General features: G+C 51.1%; 1 protein-coding gene across 6 annotated transcripts in view; it reads right to left on the reverse strand.

Annotated features, from left to right (window-relative positions):
- DLGAP4 (DLG associated protein 4) overlaps positions 1–13,909 on the reverse strand; it is a 143,233-nt gene extending 129,324 nt beyond the window's left edge. For all 6 annotated transcript variants that reach the window (XR_015139073.1, XR_015139074.1, XM_086331955.1 and 3 more), the window contains exon 1: positions 13,710–13,909. The gene's annotated coding sequence lies outside the window, so the exon portion shown is untranslated. The remainder of the gene's footprint in view (positions 1–13,709) is intronic.
- Positions 13,910–15,725: the final 1,816 nt, after the last annotated feature.

Here is a 15,725-nt window from a genome sequence, read left to right on the forward strand (position 1 = left end):
GAAGCCACTGCAGCAAGAAGCCCGTGCACTGCAAGTAGAGACTAGCCCCGGCTTGCTGCAACTAGAGAAAGCCCGTGCGCAGCAGTGAAGACCCAGTGTAGCCAAAAATAATAAATGAGTAGTTTCTGAATGGGAAAAAAAGTCATAAGTAAATGGACATTCCAGTTCTTCTGTGACACCGATTGGAGTAAATCTGCCTGCTTCCTTGCTCATTTTCCCTATTCATTTTAGGTACTAAAAGGGTAGGGACTGCCCCTATCACGTCGCCAAGACTGTATACGTGCCCAGAATACAATATACGCTTGCTGAATCAATGAATTGAGTAGTGCAGTATAATAAAGACAGCCACCATATACTGACAGGGTTCTCTATTTGGTGCTAAATATTAAACTTATTTAAAAACTTTTTTGACGTGGACCACTTTGAAAGTCGCTGTTGAATTTGTTACAGTACTGCTTCTGTTTTACATTTTGGTGTTTTGGCTAAGAGGCATGTGGGATCTTACCTATACAACCAGGGATTGGACCTGCATCCCCTGCAATGGAAGGCAAGCTCCTAACCAATGGACTGCCAGGGAAGTCCCAGGTGCTAAATACTTTATACACACTAATGTCTTCCCAACAACTCCCGTGAGGGGCCGCTTTGCAGTGGATGCTGCTAGCTATTTTGCTAGCCGTTTCTCCTCTTGCCTAATTGGCGGAAGTGCCCCGTCAGTGTTTATTCACTCCACCAGCTGCCCCTGAGGCAAGGATGGCCAGGTGACCACACTGATAAATGAGATGTAGGCAAAAGTCCACTGAGTAGGTCTTCTAGGAAACCTATTGTTTTCCTGATAAGAAGGGTAGACTCAGAAAGCATACAATCTTTATTTCCTTTGTTTTGCCTGGAATTCAGATACAACATCTGGAGGTAGAGCAGCCAGTTTGCAGCCATGAGAACAAAAGACACACGCCAAGGATGGCAGAGGCTTGGGCCCTCGATCGCTTGTTTGAAGTGCTATACTGGCCCTGGGCTGCTTCTAGGATCCTTGTTATATGAGAATAATCTCCTGGATGTTTGTGTCACTGTTACTTTCTTTATTTCTTCTGTTAAACGCAGCCACATTCAATTCCAATTGATTCAGTATTATAACAAGTGAGGCCCAGAGAAGTCAAGAGATTTTCCCAAAGTCACATAGCAGGTAAACAGGTCTGGATTGGCCTCTAGGTCTAGTGTGAGTCAGTGCTTCAGCCTATGCCCACTCCCTCACCTGCGTGCTATCAGTTCCAGCCTGATACCCCACACCCAGCACCTGGCTCTCCTTTGACTGCTCTGGTGTCTGGCTTTAAGTTCCCTGATGTCTCCTCTCTTAACTGACTTCACCTGCCAGCTAAATATAGGTTTGGATTCTCCCTTCAAAACTTGACCCTTCTGACTGCCTCCAGCAGTGCACACAGCAGGCTGTCAATCAGTCTTTGCAGGCACATTTCCTGGTTCCCAGCTCTTCCCCACCAGAATCCTATGCCTAGCACCAGAATGACCATCCTCAAGAGCAGTTCTGACTGCACCCAGCATTCAAGGCCCCTAGGATCTGGCTCCTCCCCAACATTTGCTCTTACTGTTCCCTCTGCCCCTGCCCCCATACCCTGTATTTGCAGGTCAGCTCCAACTTCAGGTCACAGTGAGGCCCTCTCTGCCCACCTGCCTCGAGTAGGTACCCACCACCACCAGCCCGCGCACCCTCCTCTCTCAGCCACTTGGTCAGTTTCAGCACACACAATCTTGTTAATTTGCTGTCTGCCATCTATACCCTCCCCCCTGGCCCCACCAGAACTAGAGCTTCTTGAGGGCAGGAAGCAGGCCCATCTTTTCCACCTGTCTCCCCATGCCTGGCACAAGCCCAGTACTAGAGCTCAATCGGGACGTGCTGAATGAAGCTCAGGCTAGCTTCCCACACCTTCCCGCCTCCCCCGTTCTACTCCAACTGAGCAGCACTACTCAGGCTTCCTGAACCTTCCTACTGCTGCCGAGACCCAGAGCCTCCCCTCAACTCCGCCTCCAGCCAGGCCTTCCTCTTCCTCCGTCCATCAAAATCAAGCTGTTATGTGTCTCGTGCCCTCAGGATGTTGCTTATAACTCAGCCCCAACAAAATTCAAACAGATGGGCATTCCAGACTCCAGGGTGTGAATGAAACTTTGGGACAGAGTGTGTGTGTGTGTGTGTTTGTGTGTGTGTGTGTGTGTGTGTCTGTGCATGCATGTGCACGTGCTGGAGTGTCTGGCCACCAACACTCTACCCTGGATGTGGCAGCTTCTCTATGTTCCTTTTCTTGCAAGTCTGTCTCTGGTCACCTCTGTCTGAGCTCATTTTGAGATGCTCCAATGTAGCTAGGTAGCTACAGCTGTAAGAAAGGAGAAGAGAAAAACACCAGTGTTTACTAAGCCCCTACTATGCGTCAGGCATTGTTCTAGATCAAATAATAATGATATGATGACGATGATGACAGCTGATAGTATTTGTAGAGCACTTTAGCATGAGCCTGATACCATCCTAAGGGCTTCTACTCAGATAGATGCTATTATTCCCATTTTACAGATGAATAAAAAGAGATTCAGAGAAGTGGAGCCACATCTGCCCAAGGTTACAGACACACAAGTAGTCTTGAGTTCAGGTCTCTCTAATCTGAAACCTGCTTCTCTGTGAGGTTAAGTTGGGCGACGCCCAGGGGTCTGGAAATACAGGGAGGAGGCTTCCTCTTGAAAACTCTCGCTGCCTCTGAGCACAAAGCTGGAAGCCACCCCTCCTGACCAGGGGCTCTCCTGGGGGCACGGCCCAGCTGGTAAGACTTACCCTAATCTGCAAGGCTGTAGCACGGGGCTCTGGCCCCCGAGGAGCAGGCCGGAGGAGTCGTGGGGTAGACGGAAGTCAGTGAGCCGGGGCTTTGCTTCCTCGGAAAGGCTAAAGATTTTCCCAACAGCCAGGGCCAAATTTATCTGCCAATCCCCCGAAGAGCTGATTCCAGCGTCTGTCTGGAAATGTCAGCCCGTGTGGTTGGAGGAACGCAAGCAGAGTTTTCCTCTAAATAGCAGGAAGCATATGGGAGGCGGATGGCGCCCGCCACCCCAACCTGCCAATTCTCACTCAAGCAGGAGCTAAAAGGGGCCCAACAAGGGTCTGGAATTCCTACCGACCCTGAGGGGATGGGGGGAGGGGAGGAGCTGGAGACACAGACAGTGGCAATGAGAAGGTCAGAAAGCGGATCCTGAAAGGTGGTTGGGCAGGAACACCTGACCCACACGCTGCAAGTGGAGGTCCTCGGATGGAAGTGACACACCCAGGAATTTAGCGTAACGTCAACGGGGAAAACCACTCACAGAGCACTTGCTCTACGCCAAATCTGGGTTAAACACTTTATTTGGATGATTTCACTTAAACTTTGCAATCAACTCTAAGACAGGGCTGCTATTTCCCTCCATATTACAGATCAGCAAACTGAGGCTCAGAGAAGAAAAAAACATGAACTCAAAGACTCTCTGAGCTAGAAAGGACCTTCCAGATTCTCAGCAGAATTACAAATACTCTACAGACTTCTTGGTCAAGTTGTGATGCAGCTGATGCTTGAATACTCCCATTGACAGAGAGCTCACTATCGTCTGAGTTAGCCCATCTACAGAGAATTCTTTGTATCCAAAATATTTCCTAACCTTAGCTGAAATCTCCTTCCCTGGAGCTTTTTCCCTGGGTCTGAGTGCCAGACCCTGCCCCTGCCTTCCCTCACAGAGAGAAAAAGGCAGGGAGCAAAGCCCCCTCAGGGTCTCTGGATTCCCTTCTGCAGGTGACACACCCAAGTTCCCTTGGCCATCTCTGCACCCCTGACCATGATAACCAGAGCAGCCCCCAGTCACCAGCACTTAATGTGTGCCGGGTACTGTGCAAAGCCCACCCACTCCCAAATCCTCCTCTGACCCTCCCCCCAATTCCTGGGGAGGGACTACCATCAGCCCATTTTACAGAGAAGCAAAATGATGCTATGCTTCATGGGAGGAAGAAACTTGTCTCCGACATTCAGCGGGGACAGGGGGACCCTGGAGGTCTCACCGGGTTGCTCCTCTAAGTCTCACGAAAGTGGAAGAGGTTCCTCCTGGTCCCACCTGGGGACCATCTCACTGACTCTGAGCCAGTCTTTGCCAGGCTTCTCCTCCACACTGGTCCACGGTGCCCCCAAGCCCCACAGCCCCCTCCTCCCAGGACTGAAATGAATCCCCCCTCCCATTCTGCAGCACCTGCTAAGTCCCCAAGTCCTGTTCAGTCTCCCTGCTAACCGCCCCTCTGAGCCATTGCCACGGTCCTGCCCTGCCTCACTGTCACCAGCTCAATGTGCAAGTTTTTCTAACATTCAAACTGCCCTGCCCTTGGCTCCCTTCTACTCCAAGGATCAAATGCAACCCCCCTGGCCCAACAGCTGAAGCCTTCCTTCCTGGGACAACCTCTCCAACCCTCATGCCCAGTGGCCTAAGAGCTTAGCAGGAGCAGGTCTGCAAAGACCTCGCCTTTTCCTTTACTTGGTTCAACCTGCTGCTGAGTCACTTCAGTCGTGTCCGACTCTGTGCGACCCCATAGACAGCAGCCCACCAGGATGCCCCGTCCCTGGGATTCTCCAGGCAAGAACACTGGAGTGGGTTGCCATTTCCTTCTCCAATGCATGAAAGTGAAAAGTGAGAGTGAAGTTGCTCAGTCGTGTCTGACCCTCAGCGACCCCATGGACTGCAGCCTTCCAGGCTCCTCCATCCATGGGATTTTCCAGGCAAGAGTACTGGAGTGGGGTGCCATCGGTTCAACCTGCTCAGTTGTTTCTCCTGAAGAACCCCTATGCATCCTTCAAGACTCTGCTCAGAGGGACAGAATCAGTGCTCTCACCCCAGACACCCCTGAGTGATTGGCACCTCCCTCTGATCTGCCATGTGTCGCCTGCCATCTGTGAAGGAGGCATCGCTGTCCCCAGCTGAACTGTGAATTCCCCCTGGGCAGGGGCTGCCCTAACGTACTGGTGTAGCCTGGTGTCTAGTATAGCACCTGGCACAAGGCAGGTGCTAGCAAATGTCTGAGTGTGAGAAGAAGTGATTAAATGGGGACCATGGGGCACAATGAAGTATTAGAGATGACCCATAAAATATGGTTCATGCGTGTCACAGCTCTGATGTATCAGAAACAATAAATGCTGCTGCCACAATAAACAGACACACAAAAAAGTGTGATTAATGAAGACTTTGCTGGCTGCCTCTGAATTTAGAAGGGTATCGAGACGATCTGGCATGGTTGGAACTTCCAAAAAAAAGCCGTTCAAGTAGATGAAGTAACTGGGGCTCACTGAAGGATGGAAGGAAGGCCATGGAGGTGGCAGGGGTGAAAGAGACTGGGTCCACATCTCAGACTTGCCTCTAACTTGCTCTGTATCGTTGTATGGGTAGCTGGGCCTCTCTCAGCCTCGGTTTCTTGTATGTAAAATGCAAAGAGGGGTTTGGAGAACTGCTGAGGCAGATGTTTGTCCTAAACACTCCTCTGTGATCGGACTGATGTGACACTGTTTGCCTGCCCCCTCCATTCAAGCTGCCAGCAAAGTGTGCAGACGCTCAGGACTCCTTGGCTTTAGAACCCTCTGGCCTGAAAATGCTATGGTTTTTCCAATAGTCATGTATGGATGTGAGAGGTGGACCATAAAGAAAGCTGAGTACTGAAGAATTAAACTGTGATGTTGAAGAAGACTCTTGAGAGTCCCTTGGACTGCAAGGAGATCAAACCAGTCAATCCTAAAGGAAATCAGTCCTGAATATTCACTGGAAGGAATATTCCAGTGATGCTGAAGATGAAGCTCCAATACTTTGGTCACCTGATGTGAAGGACTGACTCCTTGGAAAAGACCGTGATGCTGGAAAAGATTGAAGGCAGAAGGAGAAGGGGATGACAGAGGATTAGATGTTGGATGACAACACCAACTCGATGAACATGAGTTTGAGCAAGCTCCGGGAGTTGGTGATGGACAGGGAAGCCTGGCATGCTGTAGTCCATGGGGTCACAAAGAGTCAGATATGACTGAGTGACTGAACTAACTAGAGTCTGAAAATATAGGTCCCTGGCAGCCCTCCCAGCAGGTCATTCAGGAGACAGACCTCCGCACAGGTGGATGAGCAGTGTTCTGGGTATGCCTCAGGCAATGGCAGAACTGTGGACTTGATCCAGTGTGGGAGATGTTTAACTGGAGGTAGAGGGAACAGGGGCTTCCCTGGTGGCTCAGATGGTAAAGAATCCTCCTGCTAATGCAGGAGACCCGGATACGATCCCTGGGTCGAGAAGACCCCCTGGAGAAGGGCATGACTACCCCTCCAGTATTCTTGTTTGGAGAATTCCATGGACCGGGGACCCTGGTGGGCTACAGTCGATAGGGTTGCAAAGAGTCAGACATGACTGAGTGACTAACATTTTCACACTTCAGAGGAAACAGAGAATGAGCTCCCCATCTCTGGGGGCATGCAAGCAGTGACTGGATATATTGGGACAGGAATAGAGGGTGACCCAGGGTGGGGAGGAATTCAGACCAATAGATATCTAAGCGCCCCTTAAGGGACCACTGGGTCTCTTCTCTCCTTCCCCACATGGAGCCTCGACCTGACCCCTTCGAGGCTGTGCTCTCAGCAACAGCCAGACTGAACTTGCTCACATTTCCCTCTTCCCATGACATCCCTCCAAGGCTCCCCATCACCTTCAGGATCAAGTTCAAGCTCTTATCCTGGCATTCAAGGCCCGTGTGATCCAGGCCTGCTGCTGTTCGTTCAGTTGTTGTTCTCCTACAACACAGGCCTCCAGGGGCCTCATGCCTTGTAACTCATGGCCTTGGACACATTGTTTTGTCTACCTACAATGTTCTTCCTGTACTCCTGGCTATTTAGCTTAGGTGTCACCTCCTCCAGGAAGTCTTCCTTGCTCCCATGCTAGGCATCATATTCTCTCAGCCCCAGTTCACACACCCACATTACAGGCGAATCATCTGTGGGCTCCTCTCACTCCTCAGGACAGCTCTCCTCCTGGCCCAGAGTGACTCTGACACAAAGCCAGTCGAGGTCTCCTGAACTGAACTGCTGCTTTACAGATTCTGATGTTCTGATTCCAAAAGCGTCTCCTCAGAGAGATTAGGACTCCTTTTAATAGCTACACTTTTTTTTTTTTCCCCTGATTATGAAAGTCACACATCTTGGGAATTTAGGTAAGTACAGGAGGGGGAATTTGCTGTGTTTAGTTATTGCTGGGTCTACTTCCCAGATGGCGCTAGTGGTAAAGAACCTGCCTGATAATGCAAGAGAGGCAGGAGATGTGGGTTCGATCCCTGGGTAGGGATGGTCCCGGGAGGAGGGCATATCAATCCACTCCAGTATTCTTGCCTAGAGAATCCCATGGACAGAGGAGCCTGGTGGGCTACAGTCCATAGGGTCACAAAGAGTCAGATACGACTGAAGCAACTTAGCATACATGCATGGGTCTACTTCAGGATCAGACTTTGGGGAAGCTATGCTTCCCCATTCTCCACTGATAAAGTTCTAGTATCAATTCCCTCTTCAGCTGGGGGGTGGTGGTGCATAGGCCCAGGATGCCAGTCAGAGGACTTGACTGAGGAATGGGAACACCCACAAATGAGACTGATCATCACTAAGACTCTGTTCTGGGACTTGTGTCTGAGCTATCTCGGAAGAAGTCTTGCATGCTCCTCTGGACAGGCATCTTATTACCTGTACAAGAAAGACCTATAAGAACATAGGAACAACTCAGAGGGAGCAGACTTGAGACACGGTGACTAAAAATCAGGTCCAGTGGTTAAGTCTCTGTGCTTCCACTGCAAGGGGCACAGGTTCGCTTTCTGGTCAGGGAACTAAGATCCCTCAAGTCGCATGGCATGGCCAAAAAAATAAAAAAGTTTAAAATAAATAAATAAACCAGCAGTAAAAAAAAAAAAAAAAAATTGGGTCCTAGTGACAAGGTTTGAACCCCTGAGACCAGCCGAGCCTGAAGTTGGATTTGCCTCTAGACTTCACATTCACAAATCAATAAATTCCATTTTTGTTTAAACCCAGTTTGGGTTGGGTTTTCTATCACTTGTACCTACAGAATACTCTGAGTGATACAAGCAAAAATAAAAATAGAATTTGCCTCTATTTCACCATTCAGAGGAAACCACTATCAACAGTGAAATGGTTGTCCTTCTGGGCAGGAGCATGGATATACTGATATTTCTTAACAAAAATGAGATCATACAATATACACCATTTTATAATCTATTTTTCCTTCAACAATGCACTGTGGACATGTTTCCATGTCAACAAGTATAGATCTATGGCATTGTCTTCACTGCCACTGAGAACACTATTGTCTGGCTGGACCGTAATTTATTTAACTATCTCTTGCTGATAGATGATTGGGTGGTTTCTAATTTATCACTGTCTTCAGGAAAGGTGCAGTGAGCTTACTTGCAAAACGCATATGCTTGCTCTTGCTGGATTATTTATGACTAAGATTCCGTGATTTCAAGAGTTTGACTTCACCAGTGTAAGTTTCTCTGCTTGAGATTTCAGATTCCCTGAGTGTCTGGAAGGTAGCATCTGTCTTCCCAGGCAGGATAAATGGTTATCAAAAAAGCAAATCCAGGGCATCTCCATTAAGAGTGTCTCTGGCGAGAGACTTCCCTGCTGGCACAGTGGATAAGAATCCATTAGCCAAATGCAGGGGACTTGGGTTTGATCCCTGGTCCGGGAAGATTCCACATGCCTTGGAGCAACTAAGCCCGTGCGCCACAAGTACCGAAGCCCTCCGCAGAGCCGGTGCTCCGCAACAAAAGAAGCCTGTGCACCGCAGCTAGAGAGTAGCCTCCACTCACCGCAACTAGACAGCCCGCACAGCAATGAAGACCCAGAGCAGCCAAAACTAAATAAGTAAATAAAATTACATTAAAAAGAGATGTAAATGTGAAAAACAAACTTTAAAAAAAAGTGTCTCCAGCGAGAGTGCTTATTGGCAGACCCGAGTGAGTCGGTGACGATGTAGTTGGGGAGCGGGGGTCCAGGGTGCTGCTGGCTTGCAGTCCAGCCAGCCATGCGCACCCTGTTGAGCTGCGTGCCTCCCTGCGCCTCATCCCCCACCTGGGTCTGTCTCTCAGTAACTGAGGGGAATGGCGAATGCGGGGACCAGCCAGCACCGAGGGTCCCAGTAGGATGTGATGAGCAGATGAGCACACAGGAGGTAGCTATCACCTCTGGAGGTCACAGTGGGAAAAGCAGCGGCCACCAGGGATCCAACAGTGGGATTGTTCCAGACTTCTAGTTCTCCATAGTTCGCTGAGGCCCCACAACCCCCATCTGGTGCCATTATGCAGGCATCCTACCCCATTCATCTTTATAATGTCACCATTCATTTCCTTCAGCGCAATGATGGAGTCTCTGCTTATTCAGTTAATTTGTTTGGGTGTCTGTATAATATCTGTCCCTCCCCAAGGCTGAGCGCTCTGCGCGGGGCACAGACTAGCAGGGACTAGTCCTCAATAAGGGCTTCCCAGGTGGAGCTAGTGGTAAAGAACCCGCCTGCCAAGTCAGAAGACATAAGAGATCCGGGATCGATCCCTGGGTCAGGAAGATCGCTTGGAAGAGAGCACGGCAGTTCACTCCAGTATTCTTGCCTGGAGAATCCCATGGACAGAGGATCCTGGTGGGCTAAGGTCCATAGGGTGGTGAAGAGTTGGACGCGACTGAAACAACTTAGCACAACACAGCACAGCACTCCATAAATGTCCCGGGAATAAAGAAATCTCTAACTAATACAATTATGTAAAGTTTAAAAATAAAATAAAATTAAAAAAAAAAAAGAAAAGAAATCTCGCTGGGGCTGGCGCCCTGTCTGTAGAGCAGGCGTCTCTGCTTCTGGGCTTGGAGACACCTTCTGCCATGCCACCCTCTGGACCACATCCCCAGCGCCTGTTTGGGGACCCACAGATCTGCCTTAGAACTTGACTCTGTCCATGGGTTGCTTGGAGCTTCTGTGTCAGGTGCCTGCCCTGCTGGGACCCCCTGCCCCGAGTGGCGCTTACTGTACCCACAGGACACTGGGCCCTGGAGATGGCCAAGCTGATGGAGCAGCTCCACCCCTCACTGGCAGTGTGGACTTGGGCCAGTCATCGCCTCTCTGGAAGCCTCAGTCCCCTCACCTGTAAAATGGGGTGAATTCCACTAATCTCTCGGGGTTGTTCCAAAGATGAAAGGAGACAACGGATGTGCCTAGCGCACAGTGGGTCCTCAGGAAATGTCGCTTCTGCACTACGTGCAGTTAGCTCAGAGGTGGAATCTGATCCTGTCTCACCTGGATGACCTGCTTTTACCTTCAATGATTCCCAGGTGAGCCCTAACCTCCTCCCTCAGTCTGTTCCTAGGGAGACCCACTCTTACCTGTCAATGCTAATCATTTTTTAAAATTTGTTTTGTTTTGGGCTGCCCTGGGTCTTAATTGTGGCACGTGGGATCTTTTGTCACAGTGCGCAGGCTCCACAGCTCCTGGGCTCAGCGATTGAGGCGTGGGGCTTAGTCACCCTGTGGGCATGTAGGACCTTAGTTCTCTGGCCAGGGATCGAACTGCGTCCCCTCCATTGCCAGGTGGATTCTTAACCACTGGACCACCAGGGAAATCTCTGTCAACACTTATTCACTGGTTAAGTGCTCTGCTTTGACCCCTTGTCAGACTCAGATACCTCCCGTGTTGCCTACAACACAGACACCCATCTGGTGTCCTAAGGCTTAAGAACATAATGGTGTCGATGCATGTCTGAGGGACAAATGTAGGAAGCCCTGCCCTTTAGCGGCAACTTCCTAGCCCTCGATTTCAAACACGGGACAGTGATACAGGGCTGAGTCCATCTGTCCTGTGTCTCATCCCATTTCTCCCAACTGAGTGCCCTTTGATTATATAATAAATAACACTATACTTCTCAAAGCCTCACTTCTCTCCTCTGCAAAATGGGTAGAATTATAGAATCTGTGAGAATTTCATGAAATAAGGTAAATGCTTTGCAAAGAGCCAGGCTTTAGTAAGTGCTCAGGAAGTATTAACCATTATGGTTGTAATTGCTTTTTACCCGTTATATTGTGAAATCTAATTCACAGAGAAAAGCACACAAAACAGAAATGTTTACTGTAATAAATGATCACAAAACCACATGGGTCAGTGACTAGAACACTGCTTGCCCCTAAGAAACCCCTCCTGCCCCACTCTTAATTCTTATATCCTCTTTTCTTCATAAATTTAATCCCTTTCTAGATTTTTATGATCCTGTTACCATTATTAATAATAATAGGCAAATGAAAAAAGAATGCATGGCTGCCCCATCCGCACCCAGCCAGGCTCCTGGACCCCTGGCTGCCTCCGCCCTGGGCACGGAGACTCCCCATCCATTTCCCAACTCTAGCTTTGGCTGTTCTTTAAATAACCAGCTTGTTAGCAAAATAGCAGCAGTAACACCTCCCTCGCTGCCACCCAGGCCTCCATCTTTCAGCGCAGTGCTGACGGCTGTGCTCCCAGCTCGTGCCAAGGAATCCCGTTCTCCGTCACTGGGCCACACATGCCATGGGCTGCCAGCTACGCTGTGTTCTTGGCGGCCAAGATCCTGCCCCCCTGGCTGAGCCCGGCCGGTGGGGGAGGGGGCAAGTCAGCACAGAGCGGCAGTAATTTGAGGGAAGGACTAGAAGGTTGCCAGATGAGTCCTCTCCCCCAGGTCCATGGCTCAGTCTCCCCATCAAACTCCCACAGGGTCACCAGGAGCTTAACTGAGATGATGAAGACAATGAAGCATTAGCACAACACCACCATGTCCATGCTCAGTCACTCAGTCATGTTTGACTCTTTGTGATCCCCATGGACTGTAGCTCACCAGGCTCCTCCATCCATGGAATTCTCCAGGCAGTACTGGAGTGGGCTGCCATCTCCTCCTCCAGGGGTCTTCCTGATCCAGGGATCAAACCTGCATCTCCTGTGTCTCCTTGCACTGGCAGGCAGATTCTTTACCACTGAGCCACCCGGGAAGCCCAGCACAATGCCCGGCACATAATAACTGCTCATGAAATGCCCTGCTGTCATTCAGGCTGCACCTGTCACATACTTAGTCCCTGGGGAGGGCATGCAGGACCCTGGGGACCACCAGGAGTATCTGCCAAGGATTAAATCCCACAGACACAGCTCTCAGACCAGGTGGCCTTAGGACATTTTTTTCCTGCGACAGCTTCTCAAACAAATGCAAAAGCTGTCTATGGTCACTACAACAGCCTGGCCAGGACGGCGGAGCTGGGTTGGGGGTTAGCAAATTAATAGGGTCCTTTACATGGTCATTAGTACTAAGTGGGCATCACACAAGTGTGTGGCTCTTGTTCCTGAAGAAGCACTTCTATAAACGTTATCCACAGCAAACTTCCCAGCTTTTTATTAGCCTATGATATTTGCCTATTATCCATATTTATGAGTCTTTTCCCTTCTCATAACCATTCCATTAAGGAGGTTGATCAATTGTTGGCAGATGAGAGAATGGGGACCAGAGGGGCTGGCTGCCCTGCTGAAGGTCTGAGCGGACCGCCAACTCTCTGGGGTCAGCAGGGACCAGTGGCTGCCCAAACGCCAGTGGGCTCTTGGGTCCCACTGGGGTCTGGGTGGAGGGAGGTAAGAGGGTCTTCCCTCCTCTCTATCTTTCCTTCCTCCCATGAAGACATGAAGATTTACTGTCTACCCACTCTGTGCCAGGCCCAGCTGCTGACTGTCCGGTGGGGAAGGAAGCAATTGTTCCCAACCCTTGAGTTGCTGAGACCAGACAAGGAAATCGATCGTGAACCAACGACCCCATGTCATGGTGAGTGATAGCAGATGACCCTGGGCAAGCCCCTTGAGCACCTTTGAGCCTCGGTTTCCTCATCTGTGAATTCGTCACACCTACACAGCCTGGGGACACGGCAGGAGAGTGAGATGCAGGAGAGGGGTGCCTGGAGCTGTGGCTGGTGACCAGTGGGGTGACCCTGTCAGGGTCCTTGTTGCAGGAAGGGTGATGGGGCCAGGTGTGGGTGCACAGAGGCATCCTCAGATGGATGTCAGAGATGCTGCAGGGCTGGGCACCTCGTCCATGTTGGGGTCAGGCACCATGGGCACTGCAAGGGTGCCAGCAGAACAGGCTGGAGGGGCAGGAATGATGTGGCTCCCCAAGATTCAGGAACTCTGAGGACCTCATCTCAGCCCCCCATCCCGCCAGGGGCCCCAGAGGTTCCATGGTTTCCAGCCCAGCTGGCTATTCCCCTTCCCTTCTTGAGCCTGTGTCACCAACCCCCCAGCCCCTTGGGTTTGGAAAGAGCTGGCTTTGGAGATGGATAGCACTGGGCTTTCTCTGCCTCCTTGGGCAAGTGGTTTCTCCACTCTTAGGCCGTTTCCTTTGTAAAAAATGGGCACAATCACTGCATCCAACTTGTGGGTTGCTGGGAGGACTGGATGAGGCAGGGGGTCACACTATAAATTGAGCACAGACACACAGAAGCTCTCACTGAGGTCCCTTCACCAGCACGTGGGCGCTGCTAGGTGGGAAGACTGGGCATTTCCCAACCCATGCCAAGTGCAGGTTGGTGGGTGAGCAGCCCTGACTCCAAGTGCCCAGGCTGCAGCCGTGGTTACTTACCCACCCGGGAGCTATGTGCAGAGGGAAATTGGGAACCAGTCGGAAAGCAGCAGGTGGCGTCACCTCAGGAGCAGGCGCTGGACCGAGGGCTAGCACACACATCCTCTGGGCACTCGATCAGAGGCGCTGGCGGAAAGCAGCATGGGACAGGGCCCTCCAGCACCTGGAGTGACCAGGTTCTGAGGGGGAGGCACGGGAGCCTGCAGGAATGAAAGGGAAAGTGTTAGTCACTCAGTCGTGTCCAACTCTTTGCGACCCCATGGACTGTAACCCACCAGGCTCTTCTATCCATAGGATTTCCCAGGCAAGAATACTGGAGTGTGTAGCCATCCCTTCTCCAGGGGATCTTCCCGACCCAGGGATTGAACCCTGGTCTCCTGCATTGCAGGAGGATTCTTTAACATCTGAGTCACCAGGGAAGCCTCCCCGCAGGAATGAAGGGGGATGTCAATGAGGAGGTGGCTAGGGGTAATCCCGGGACCCTGAGACCCCTGGGTGGACCCCGGGGATGCTGGGGAAGGGGACACCATGGAGCCATCAGGATAGAAATGCAAGTGTCTGTACAACACCATCCCAGCTACATGGGCCCCCACATTGTTTATCAGAGGCAGATTTGCATGTCATGCATATTTATGATGCTTTCCCCACCACCCACAGAAATCCCACAGCAGCTGGGAAGTTGGGGTTCCAAAGGCTCCGATCCTCCCCCTCTTGCTTGTCCCTCTTTTTCCCTGGATGGGGGCGGTCAGGAAAGGGGCCAGAGTCACAACAGTCCTGAGTTCAAATCCCAGATGAGCCCTCGCTCGCTGGGTGACAGTGGGCAGGCAGCTACCCCTTTCCGAGCCTCAGTGTCCCTGCCTGCCCAAGGGAAATTAAAGTGCTTCCTCTGAGGGTTTCAGTGAGGACTAGGACGATAACGCAGGTAGAATACCTGGCATCGAGTCTGTGCCTGATAAAGGCTTGCAAGCTGGCTCGGTCCCTGACCCTGCACTTGGAGCAGGAGGTGTTGCCTCACCATCCCAGCACCTCCCACATCACACGTCTCATCTCGTCTCACAAGAGAGGCCCAGGGAAGCCAGGTGTCCCTTTCCACCCGCCTCTGCTGAACAGGTGCCGTGGTCCCGCTTGGATCTTTAAGTCAGCAGGAACCAGGCTCTCCTGGAGGAGAAAAAGGCTCCCCCACCCCCACCATTCCACACCCATGCTCCCAGGAGCCTCTGGGTCGCTCTGGAGGTTTCAGGGGAAGCCCCCGCCCTAGTCCTCTCAGCCTCAGGTGGAGCCATGGAGACACCGAGCTGACATGGAAACATAGAATCCAAGGGGTGGGGCTGGGATCCTAACTCAGACCTCCCCCTCAGACCCAGGAGAAGGGGTCCAGGGGTCAGTTCACAGCAAGAATATGGAGAAAGGGACAGTGGTCGGTGGAGGAGGCTTGTCTTTTTCTCCTGGTGTAACCAGGACCCTGGAAAGCCCTCACGCTCTCTAACCTCCCTATGTCTGCACCTCTTTTGACCTCATTTCCCCCTCACAACCCTACAGTGTAATCTGCATTTTTCAAAGGAAGGGACTGGGGCTCAGAGAGCTTCAGGAATTACCCCCACTGAGGACGAGTCGGGGTATCTGATTTCAAGACCTGGCGCTTAACCCTACCCAACGTGGCTCTGCCTCCCCAAATGGGGAAATCACCACCCCAGAAAAACAGGCGTAACCATCTGGATGAGAAGTGTTTAAATAGCAGAAAAGGAAAATACTGAACTCCAAAACATTCTGAATTAGCAGACACAAATTCTTAAAAGATTTCAAGATGAACCATGAGGCGTGAAAATTGCCAGTACATGAAAATCCAGGGCTGGGGAGGATGTGTGCCCGACCACGCTGTCACTCTGAGCCAAAGTCAGCTAGAACCCAGAGTGGAAGGAAAAGAGGAGAAGGCCGAGGGAGGGGCAGGGAGTCCCAGGGCTGGCCTTGGAGTCGCCCCTCAGCTTCCTTACTGAGGGGCGGGGGCAAGGCTCTTCC

The sequence above is a fragment of the Bos grunniens genome, chromosome 13, assembly GCF_055505025.1.
Source record: "Bos grunniens cultivar Pamir isolate PY7600 chromosome 13, Bosgru_T2T1.0, whole genome shotgun sequence".
NCBI classification, from domain to species: domain Eukaryota; kingdom Metazoa; phylum Chordata; class Mammalia; order Artiodactyla; family Bovidae; genus Bos; species Bos grunniens.